The sequence below is a fragment of the Engraulis encrasicolus genome, chromosome 11, assembly GCF_034702125.1.
Source record: "Engraulis encrasicolus isolate BLACKSEA-1 chromosome 11, IST_EnEncr_1.0, whole genome shotgun sequence".
Taxonomy (NCBI): domain Eukaryota; kingdom Metazoa; phylum Chordata; class Actinopteri; order Clupeiformes; family Engraulidae; genus Engraulis; species Engraulis encrasicolus.
In genome coordinates, this window is record NC_085867.1 from 9323691 (window position 1) to 9335312 (window position 11622).

Genomic DNA, 11622 nt, shown 5'->3' on the forward strand with positions numbered 1-11622 from the left:
TGAAAAGATTTCACTACCACAGTATGACACTATGACATTACACACAGTTTAGCAATACATTTCTACTTGGTCTTTGCTTTTCAAGTGACAACAAACTTATAACAGGGGTCATATAAGAGGGCTCTTCTATTAGATGATTTACCTCTTAACCTGGTTTTCTCCTGAACCAGTTTCTTAGTAAAGGGGCCCCAGGTGTTCTTTGTTGGTGTTCCACTTCCTGTAAAAGGAACAAAAACAGCTGTGGCATTTAGACTATAGGCAGAGGTGTCAAAAGTAGAGCAGTGAAACTAAATGCATGGTATTTGGAGGTTGGGGTGCGCACATCCACAAAACTTATCCAGGTGCCAGACAAAAGTGGAAGACAGTGTAATGAAATGGTCTGCACACTGGGTTATTAACTCCAAAAAAATATAAACTTTATCTTACTTTACAAACGGCAACATTGCGATCCAACAGTGAGATCCTCCTCAGGCCTGTAGTACCTGTGAATCAATTACGTAGTGAAGTTAGTGAGTTGTGCCAAGTGTAACAGAGGCCAACTAGCAGAGTGTGGTGTGGAACGTTAGTAAACGTCCCTCCTGAAGCCTCAAAAAGTATCCTATACTGGTGCTGAGATATCGAACTGGTCCTTTAGCTAAGCGATATCGTGCTGTGTCTCCCATGCCCAAACTGGAGCGTTAGGAAGGTAGTGGCATGGGTACCGATAGCGGAGGGAAAGGTGTTACAGATTCTATAGGGCCCAAGCACTGACAGCACCCCTGGGTAGTGGGTTCGCGCCCCGAGTGGTGGACTGTGCAGGAACACCTCAGTTGAATAAGGAACATTTTTTTTTATTGTTTTTTGTTTTTTTGTACTTCTACTGTACTTTTACTTTTGACATCTCCGACTATAGGGATCAGAAACTCAGCGAAAGAAAAGAAAAGAAAAAATAAAGTCTGGGGGCTGACTATGCTTTCCACTCTAAAGTGCCTCTGGGAGACGGAGAGAAAGTTCAGTCTCAGACTGTAATCACCTTTGCTCTATATTTCTCACTGAAGCCACCACTTCTGTATGTCCCATTGAAGGTGATATTTTTACAAGTCCCAGAATGCAGCCTTAACTCACTGGGAGGAAGAACCAAGCTAAATGCTTGCATAAGTTGTACTTCATGCTAGTTGAGCAAGTGTGTGTGTGTGTGTGTGTGTGTGTGTGTGTGTGTGTGTGTGTGTGTGTGTGTGTGTGTGTGTGTGTGTGTGTGTGTGTGTGTGTGTGTGTGTGTGTGTGTGTGTGTGTGTGTGTGAGAGAGAGAGAGAGAGAGAGAGAGAGAGAGAGAGAGAGAGAGAGAGATCTGTGTGTCTGTCTGTCTGTCTGTCTGTCTGTCTGTCTGTCTGTCTGTCTGTCTGTCTGTCTGTCTGTCTGTCTGTCTGTCTGTCTGTCTGTCTGTGAGTGTCTGTGTGTGCGTAAGAGAGAAAGAGAGACCATTAACACTCCTTTATTGTGAACCATTGTCACCACTTAAAAGGAGAGAGAGAGAGAGAGAGAGAGAGAGAGAGAGAGAGAGAGAGAGAGAGAGAGAGAGAGAGAGAGAGAGAGAGAGAGAGAGAGAGAATAAATATGCCAGAATGTGTGTGAATATGTGTATGTAGTGTGTTAGCACAGCTCACTGTTCACACAATTTGATGAACTCAGGAGGTAGCCTACTCTTGGGTTCAGAAAAAGGTGGCATATACTGTACTGTGCTGCCATTAAAATAATAAAATGCACACACCACCCAATATGTGTCAATGCAATCCAATGAATTGCCTCTGTCTGCTTTTCTGCTGTGTGTGTGTGTGTGTGTGTGTGTGTGTGTGCGTGCGTGCGTGCGTGCGTGCGTGCGTGCGTGCGTGCGTGCGTGCGTGCGTGCGTGCGTGCGTGCGTGCGTGTGCGTGCGTGCGTGCGTGTGTGTGTGTGTGTGTGTTTGTGTGTGTGTGTGTGTGTGTTTGTGCGTGTGTATGGAGATCCGATTGTTCCGAAACTATTTGTATGAAAAGGAGGAGATTCACACATGAAGATGAATGATTTATAAATAGCCATCAAAAATACAAATATGTTTTTTTAATTTTTAAATATATTTTTCTAATTTGGAAACAAATGTGCTTGATTTTGTGTGTGTAGTCTGCATTAATGCACCAATTTCCAAGATCTGAGGATCTTTTCTGCATTCGTGGATCATATCCTTTGCTTTCGTGTCGATTACTCATTTTGAGACATTCGGAGCTCACTGCACGGTCCACAAACACACAGTACCAGATTTGAATACAAAAGCGAGATACACACATGAAGATGCAAGATTTATAAATAGTCATCAAAAAATACAAATATATATTTTTAATATTTTATTATTAATATTATATATTTTTAACTTTTAAATATATTTTTCTAATTTGGAAACAAATGTGCTTGACTTTGTGTGTGCAGTCTGCATTTGTACACCATTTTCCTGCATTCGTGGATATTTTCTGCATTTGTGAATCATTTCTTTTGCTTTCGTGTCGATTACGGTATTTTGAGACATTCAGAGCGCAGAACAGATCCACAAACAAATGCATGCCGATTTGAATCTGAAGACCGGCAAAAAACCCTCAGTTCACGGAATATCCACCAGATGGCACTGTGCCAGGCTGACAGGGATACGGCTCTACTGACAGGGAAATGGCATTGCCTAACTGTCCGGTCCGTGACAGAGGGATCTTGTTATCTGTGGCTGGATAGCATTTGGACATGACGAATGTACATGCTATGCCAAAGGTAGGTTCAAGTTCGTAAAAAAGTACCATTGTATGAGTGTAGAAAGGGCTATGGGCATTTAGTTGTTTTCACTGGTTATTTTCATGCACTTCCTTAGTTTAGCTATAGGACTCTTATTTTGACATCGCTAGTTCAGGATGTGACATTACGCATCCCTCCATCTTTGTTTTTAGTTCAGATGCATTGATTTTGCCTTACCTAACTTCCGAAAGTTTCCACCTTTTATCTCAAGTAATCCTGTGTTTGTGAGCATAAATGACCAAAGTAAGTTACCAAATATTACAGTTTAGATCATTTTACGTTGGTATTCATGTATATTTCAGTGTATTTCCGTGTTATCCGTTAGATATTTCGTGGATTGTGAATCACATGCCTAGATTACATTTTGCCTATGTAATTCCGATTTATCCCCCTCAAATATGTTTTGCTACCAGTAGCTCATAGTTAGCTGTCTATTCATCTTCTATTTCTACAAATATGGTGTTTGTAACTTTGTAACACGGTATGCTTTTGCGGGTTGTTCAATTTGTATGTAGGTATACATTTTGTGGCTAACTTACTGCTTACTAGCAAGCTAGCACTCGTTCTAGTTTGCCACCACCAGCCCAAAATTAGCTACATAAATAAATAGTGCGCCGAAGTGTCAGGTAAGGTGCATTTTATTCTCGGCTGTTGAAAGAAGGCAAGGGATGTGGAATTTGGTGTTGTGACTTCAGTGTTTCCCACAGAAATTTTGGAAACTATGGGGGCAGCCGGGTTTTATGTTGTCCGGGGGGGGGGGGGGTGTCTTCTGACACGGGCCTTTTTTTTTGGGGGGGGGGGGGGGAGTTGTATTCTTGCAGCGTAAATGCAAAACGGCAAAACAATGACTACAGTATGACATTGGCGCATGGAGAAACTGTAGGCCTGGGCCTATATTTCAGCCATTTATATTTTGAGAAATAAGGCTACATAAGATTTTACCCATGACTTGTATAATAGTAGTACATTGTCATTGTCAAAAAATGCAGTACAGTGAATAATTTTTTTTACAACACAGTTTCATTCGTCCCTCATGCAGGGGTCTAGGAAACAATAATAAAACAAAATAGGAGCAGAGATAAGAATTTAAGAGCACTGTGAAATTGTTAACGCATAGACGAAAAGGGTCTTAGAGGGTAGGCTATGCCTTTTCCCCCACACATATCTGTAGGCGTACACATTCTACATGAGGGGTGCTGGTCACAGGGCCAGTTTTTTCCAAATTCCTCCCATTAAAAGGGCTGAACAACATATTACACATTTATGTCTATATTCACATTCATTACACATTAATTTCTATATGCAGCCCGATGTCTCCTCTGCTGTGTCAATGAAGGTCTGTCACCAAACTCATTACAACTGTAAAACAAAGCCTAGGGAGTGTAAGTAAACTCATCCCAACTGTCCCTTCTCTGAAGGTTTTTTATATTGCTCCCAAACCCAAGTAAACTACAACAACTTGACTAGGCTTTTGATCCCTGTCTTTCAAGCACTTGTGGTTCTCTCTATAGCAGGGGTGCCCAACCTTTTTTAACCAAGATCTACTTTTGAAGTTGATGGTCTGCCGTGATCTACCAAGTCAAATTCAAGGATGTCAGTATGACAATTTAAGACCACCATTTATTAATCACCATTATTATGAACCAAATGTTTTCAGTAGGCTACTATGGCCGTATCTTTTCAGTGTGTTTTTAAAGTGTGTTGAATAGCCTATCTTTACAAAGCAATGCAGCACTGATAGTATGCAGAGATAATTTCAGTCATACACAAGTCATAAACAACTGAAACAATTTTCAATTGATTCAAAACAATTTCAAAATGATAAACATTTGGTATATAAAAGGCACATAGGCCCTATTTCTAAAATATGATGAAGCATTATCATGCCTTCAGTGGTATAGGCTACAAATTAAAAAGGGCTCAGAAATTCACATTTGTTATGGGTAAATAGTAGGCTACTATGAGAGAGAGAGAGAGAGAGAGAGAGAGAGAGAGAGAGAGAGAGAGAGAGAGAGAGAGAGAGAGAGAGAGAGAGAAAGAGAAAGAGACAGAGAGAGAGAGAGAGAGAGAGAGAGAGAGAGAGAGAGAGAGAGCAATGAGAGAACTCATTGGATTGGTTAACACCCCTGTTAAGTGTGACTTCTTCTATGAAGGTTTTTTTTCAGCTCTCTGGGACAGTAGCACAGCACAGGCTTTCTGTTGTGAGTTTGGCCAATCGTTTTGTCCACAACTGAAGCAAGAAACAGCACAAATTGAAGTGAATTCCATACATGTCAACAACTAACATTTCCCTTACACGCGGCACGCGATGTAAACGCAGTTAGCGATGATGCATGCGACTAGCGATTTGGACGAAGATCCTGGCATATCGGCGTGTCATAACGCATCGTTGCGCACATGTCCTGTCTCACCTGATGTTACACGTGTGCACACATGAATCAACTGTAATACCCTTACGGTCACTTCCTAATGCTTTCCCCTCATTCTGTGTTACCGTGTGGGACTACTTCTAACCAATACAGAGTCTATAGGATGTAGGCCTATTTACTCCAGGAGGAAAATGCGAAGGAAATTCAAAATCGTAATTCAAATCGTTTTTAACAAAAACGGATATCGTTAAAAAAAAAAAAAAAAAAAAAGTAAAAAAAAAAAAAAAATTTTTTTTTTTTTTTTTTTTTTTTTTTTTTTTAACATTTTCGTAAACTATGGCGGCCAAATTTAAACTATGGCGGGCCGCCATAGTTTCCTCAATGTATGGGAAACACTGGACTTTCTGGAGACTGAAACTGAACCGTTTTAGCCGCTCCCTTATCTAGCTAGTTCTACTGTACCTGATAAGAACTGCCCACTGCTAGCTGCTGTGCTGGTTGATAGCGTGGGTGTTGGTTGGCCCGTGACAGGTTTTGATCAGAGACGGATTAAAACATGATAGGATGATATTGTAAATTGGGCTCATGTAATTTACCCTACTTCCCCCTCCCAAAGTCCCAACTGTTTCATCTTGGCATGATAGGCGTGATTATCTTGGCATCCCATGGACGCGTTGGGTGAAGGCAAATGGTTGGTTTCTGGATGCCGGTGGAGTGGGCTAAGCTTGTTCCACTTCCAGCTTTCACTGCATGCGGCATGATGATCATGGCATGCTAGATGTATGTAGTAGTCCGTCAAAGCGTTGTTCAGGATCGTGGAGTATCTAAAAATTATGTTAGTTTGAAATGATGTGCATCTGAACATCAGGACAGGTTGCACGCAGGACAGGTCTGGATGATGATAGCCTATAACTAAGGAAGTTAACACCTATTACTGTATGTTCAGTCTAGTGTGATGATGTGTCTTGTTAACACAGCAAAGTCAAGTCTGAACACATCATAACTGTTCGTATGTGAGTGTTTTCGTAAGTAAGCTTATTGTGATATGAAAGATATAAGAGCGTGTGTTAGGCTAGGGTAATTTGAAGTTAAATTGCCCTCAACACATTATCATTCGTACGACTGCAGAATGAATGCAATTATATTCAATAGATGGTGATTTTTTTAATGACCATAGCTGGCTGTTTGCCCTTCATTTTGCAATTAATATAAACCCTTCTTTCGTATTGTTGCATTAGTTGTACAGTGAGTATTGTAAGTGGAGTAAATCTCAGACATGCTGTATTTTCATTCACCCAACCACTGTCTCTATCTCTCTACACAGACCAGCCTATGATCACAGGTGATGCAGTGATTGGTGATGGCTATGGTTTTCTTCCCACTGAACTAAACATGCTAAAACGGAAAAGAAGACAAGAGGACGTGTCATCCATGGCAGTGTGTCATTCTCCCGCTGATGGTCCACTTTGCAGAGAAATATGAGGGGCTCATTGTACTGGTTAATGTAAGTATTACATACCTGATTAATGTAAGTATTACACACCTTTTAATAGTAACTAAGATCAGGATAATTAAATGTCCCGTTACTGACAACAGTGCTTCACAACCAGGTGTTCCACAACCATGCTGTACAATAACTTTTTGTTTAACAGATTGAGCTGGTAGTGATTCAGGTGACATCTGTACTCTAATGCTACTCTAATACAAATACCAGCAGAACATAAAAATTCGCCATTTTGAAAGAAGATTAAAAACCAAATATCAGAGCTGGCCAGATCTTTCCTAGTACTTGTAGAACAGAAAGGTAAAAGGGAGATTGATTTTACAACAAGGGATTGCAGGCTCAAATCCCTCCCTTACCTCTCCCTAGTCCTTCCTCCATGGCTACTTGAGCAAGGCACCTAACCCCACATTGCTTCAGTGGCTGTAACCAGAGCCATACAGAGGGAGAGTTACGCGAATGGAGGACCAGGAGTTAAATTGCAGCCCCGCCTTTCAACGAGATCGAGGTCGTGCCTAAAGCGGCTGTCTTTCCATAGACTCAACATAGAACCATCACATAAAAAGCCAAAAATAAGGACTAATGAACTATACTGCGGGGTAATCACCACAAATATGTAAACTATCAACTGTCTCTGTAATGATAATCACAACAGTTTTACCATCTGTGATGTTTATCTGAAGTTATTACTACGAATAGCGAGTCTTGTCATATTCCCTGCATTGCATCGCATTGCATTTGATGTGTGCTACGCCCACTTCTAGGCACTAACATTCGCATCGCTAAGCAGTTCTGAGACGCTAAAATGGCTAATTTTACTAATGCGGAAGTCGGCCCTAGGACACAGTGGAGATTGCCCGACTCTCCCTCTTTATCAGTCCCCCCAGGAAATCGCGATGTTGCGATCGCGTCGTTTTTCGCAACTTCAACGAATTCCCGCGAATTCTGCGCGAGAGCGCAACTTTAACCAATCACCGCGATTTCCCGCAACTTTGAACACTTTGAACCAATCCATGTTGCGCTGACTTCACTGACGTCGACAAACTTCATTCCAAAAAGGATAATACAATAAACAAAAACAATTAAAAAAAAGTAACCTAGCAATCAGTCCCAGCACTTTACTATGCATGTACAAAGTTGTCGGTGAGGGGGGAAAAACTAATAAATACGAATGTAGGAAACGCCATGTTCTCATTGCGCGTCTGCTCGCATGGTCACAGGAGGGGAAATGTATGACTAGTCTGGCATAATAGGCCTACATTTTTAAAATGTGCTAGGCCTACATAAATATATAGGCCTAATTAACACTTCATGACAGTCATCTACATTACGCCAAGTATAGGGCTCCTACAACAAGATGTGTTTTTTTTTTTTTTCTAAAGCGGTCCACCTGCTGGACCACTTTGGTGTTTGACTTGTGCGCATACAGAAGGCAACATTTTCCCTCCGTCCGAATTGAGATGCGCAAATGCCTTGTCCACAACAAAGGAGTCATTTCCATCCTTCATTGTGAATGATGCGTGCGTGCCTGGCCGATATAGTAGCCTAATATCTTTCGCGCAAATTGGGCTATGGCTGGATACGAGCACTTGGTGACCGTGGTGACCGTGTCGTCAAATCACTTTCGTTTAACCTGGCGCGGTCAAACGGGCAAGGAACACCGAAAATGAATAAAACCAGAGCAGACACGTTGGAAAGCTGTGGGAGTAAGTTGGAAAACTACTTTCTGTCTCTCCCTCTCCTTCTCTCTTCCTTGTGCAATTGACGGTATTGATTGACGAGACCTCCGTTCTGCAGGCGACGTGGTGTTTTATAGATAACAATCTCGTCGTCTTTTATATTCACAAGAGCACCAAAATTAATATAATTTCTGAGCATTATTCAGCAAGCACCCTTCACAACAGGAAATCTGTGAACTCCATCCTCGTTACATTGAATGATGATCATCAGCCGTTAATTTAAAGCCGGCTGACGGCGCGGGAGAACAAAAAAACCTAGGCTTATGCCTTCTTTCGAAAGCGACCCCTCCCTCTGCTTTTATTTGTGTTGCTTTTGACAAGCTTGAAAATTAAACGCCGACACAGGCAGGCTATGTGTAGCAGACGACTCACATTAACCAGTATTTCAGTCACAAGAGGTCCTGTCACGCACCCTCTTCAACTGGGTGGACATGCCCGCCTACTTATAGTTAATTACCACTGTTTAAATAAGGAATGGATATCTACATGATACGAAGTTTGTATGCTTACAATTTGAAACGATGACATTTAAAACAGAGTCAAACGGCCATAAACAGCATTGTAAGGGTGTCGTAATAGCAGCATGAAAGAGATGGAACTTTTCACGACGACATTCTGGCTAAAAACTCGCCCTGGCCGCTTCCCTGCTTTGCTTAAGGACCAAAATTATAATATAAAAATAGAAATAATATAAAAACACCAGAGGACTGGAATGTGGCAGTGTCCTTTACTTTCAAGCGTGGGGAAACACGTTAAAAATCGCAACAAAAGTCGCACCTTTCACTTCATGCCGCAACAAAATCGCAACAACACAGTAAGAAGCTCCGCAACTTTTATTGCGATTTTCTGGAAATCCTCGTGCACCATCTGGCAATTCCGACCGCGATTTTTTGAGAAAATGCCCGCGATTTCCTGGTGGGACTGCTTCATGGCTCTGGCTGTAACCAATGCCCTGTATAAATATCTAGTGTACGTCTCTTTGAATAAGAGTCAGCTAAGTGTGTAATGTAATGTGATGTACGTTGTGCACAGTATCATAGATTGCTACCCCACACTCATATTTCATCTCAAAGTGTGTCACACTTAAAGAAAAAAAAATGCTATGTTAATTCCTGATTTGGAGAGTTGATTCCATGTTGTCCATATTGCCAAATATGGATGTCTAATGAGTTATTATATGTATAGTATTTATGGAGGTTGTATGGATTGTCTTACAGGCATATCCAGACAGGCAGGGCTGCAGACTGACCTCTTTTATATTTTTAAGTGTGGTATAGTCTACAACTAATGTTCCATTAAAACGTTTTGTTTGGGAGAAAGAGAAAGGAGAAAGAAGTTTGGTAGAAAGAAGAAAAAAAGTTTTTATGTCGTTAATGTATGCACCATATACTATATTTGTCCGATTTGGGTAAACTTCTCATTTCTTCATTTATATATCTTAATACAGTATAAGAAAAATCGTAAGGAACAGTTCATTAATTTTGTCTCAGTGTAGTTTCCTTGGTTTTTTACTCTGCATTAACGCCATCTACTGGACAATTTCATCATGAAAAAGTGAATGCATGGCTTATAGTTTCTATTCTCTTGTTTGGAACTAGAGTTCAGTTTATTATAAATATTCAGTGAGGCCAGTACACATAGTGCAGCAAAGTGTTAGAGTTCAGACTGCAGAGTATGTATGCAGGAGTGTTGACATTTGAAACGACCCCCCACTCCACACACACAATGTAATGGGGACACAATTCTGACCCTTACCTCCCCACCCATACACTTCCCTTTATATATGCATATCTAGTGCAATTCAACATTTTGACCAGAAAATGTTAAACTATCCCTAATTCAGAATGGGCTCGTTATGAAATATCACAAGCATATATTAACAATGTTTTCATCCAGAAAATACAGGTTTATGAATACTAGGTGAATATTAACGCTTGCCAGCACTTTTGGGTAGTCTGGAACTTTTGGGTCATGATGGCTTCAATTTAAAAAAAAGTGAAAATGTGTTCTGACTCCTGTTTTTTTTTTTGTTGCTTTATTGTCTTAAAGGTCTTCCCAGTGGTGATGTAGAGCTGATGTGGAGGCAACAGTGCTGCTTCCTTCGTCCTTCCTTTCTTCAAGACCTGCGTTTTTTGTCTTTTGCCAAACTTTAGGCAGTATCTTATACAGTAGAAACTAAGCCTAACACTTGAAGCCCCGTAGGCGTTGCTTGACTGACACCAATCTGACGAGCTTGCTCAGCCGGTGGAATCTCTTGTATACATGAATAAGCAAACTGGACGTGTTCTTTCTGAACAATATTAATTGTGGCTCACCACAATGTTGGTGCATACAGTAGTAGTACGCCAAGTCAGCATTGTATGCAATAGTCATTAACAGGAATGAAACACGACAGAAGTTTATCATGCACACACCGAGCGTAGCGTTCAAAACTGTTTGTGTTCCCCTCCGCCAGGCAACACCTGTCATCTGAGCAAAGGTTAACCCCCAATTGCGTTGCAGTGCCATTGTACAATTACAGCATCACATTATGTCTAACAGTCTTATTGCTTTAGTACTTTTTTATTAGAGGTGATGTAACCCTTTCATGGGGAAGGCAGTAGAAAAAGTATTCATCTAAATTATGTTTATTCATCAAAACATCAAATGATGTTGTCACACTCAACAGATTGGATGATGAGCATTGGGCCTGTTTTTGTTTTGTGATATATTTACATTGTAGTTTGCTGATGAGTTTTTGTACATGACTACAGTGATGGGCAAATGTACGTTTCTGTGTTTATTACATTATTGTCTTAACACCTTTTCATTATTGCTGTGCTTTATTTGCATGCTATTGTGCATTGGTGGTGATACCCTGTGTCTCATATGATATGACATGCACCTTACATGTATTCCTGGGACAAGAGTGTGCCGGTTGTGCATATCTACCACCAACTACTCAGACAACCCAAGGGCATCTGCTTCTAACACCTGGAACTAAAAAACAGACTGATGCTGTGCTTTTAAGCGTTTAATAAACTTTGTTTTAGCTACACTGACTTGCGTGGTTCTTAAAATGAACAGATTATGCCTGAGCAAAATGTGATGGATATTTTTGTTGTATATTATGAATCAATGTCCCCAAGGAACCCTCCAGCTCTCAAAATCACCCTCATATCTGCTACCTTATGTGGAACAGATGGAGGTTTCACATCTTTTGTACCTATAAGAAGCAAGTAGG

General features: G+C 40.9%; 1 long non-coding RNA gene across 2 annotated transcripts; it reads left to right on the plus strand.

The window, feature by feature from the left end:
* The first annotated feature begins 2680 nt into the window (after nucleotides 1–2680).
* Nucleotides 2681–10703, plus strand: LOC134458768 (uncharacterized). Of its 2 annotated transcripts, none has more exons than XR_010036639.1 (3): nucleotides 2681–2769; nucleotides 6484–6663; nucleotides 10449–10703. It is a non-coding gene; the product is annotated as an uncharacterized LOC134458768 (long non-coding RNA). The 2 variants fall into 2 exon arrangements; XR_010036638.1 differs by lacking the exon at nucleotides 2681–2769 and adding an exon at nucleotides 2989–3033 and having other exon boundaries at nucleotides 10449–10700.
* Nucleotides 10704–11622: the final 919 nt, after the last annotated feature.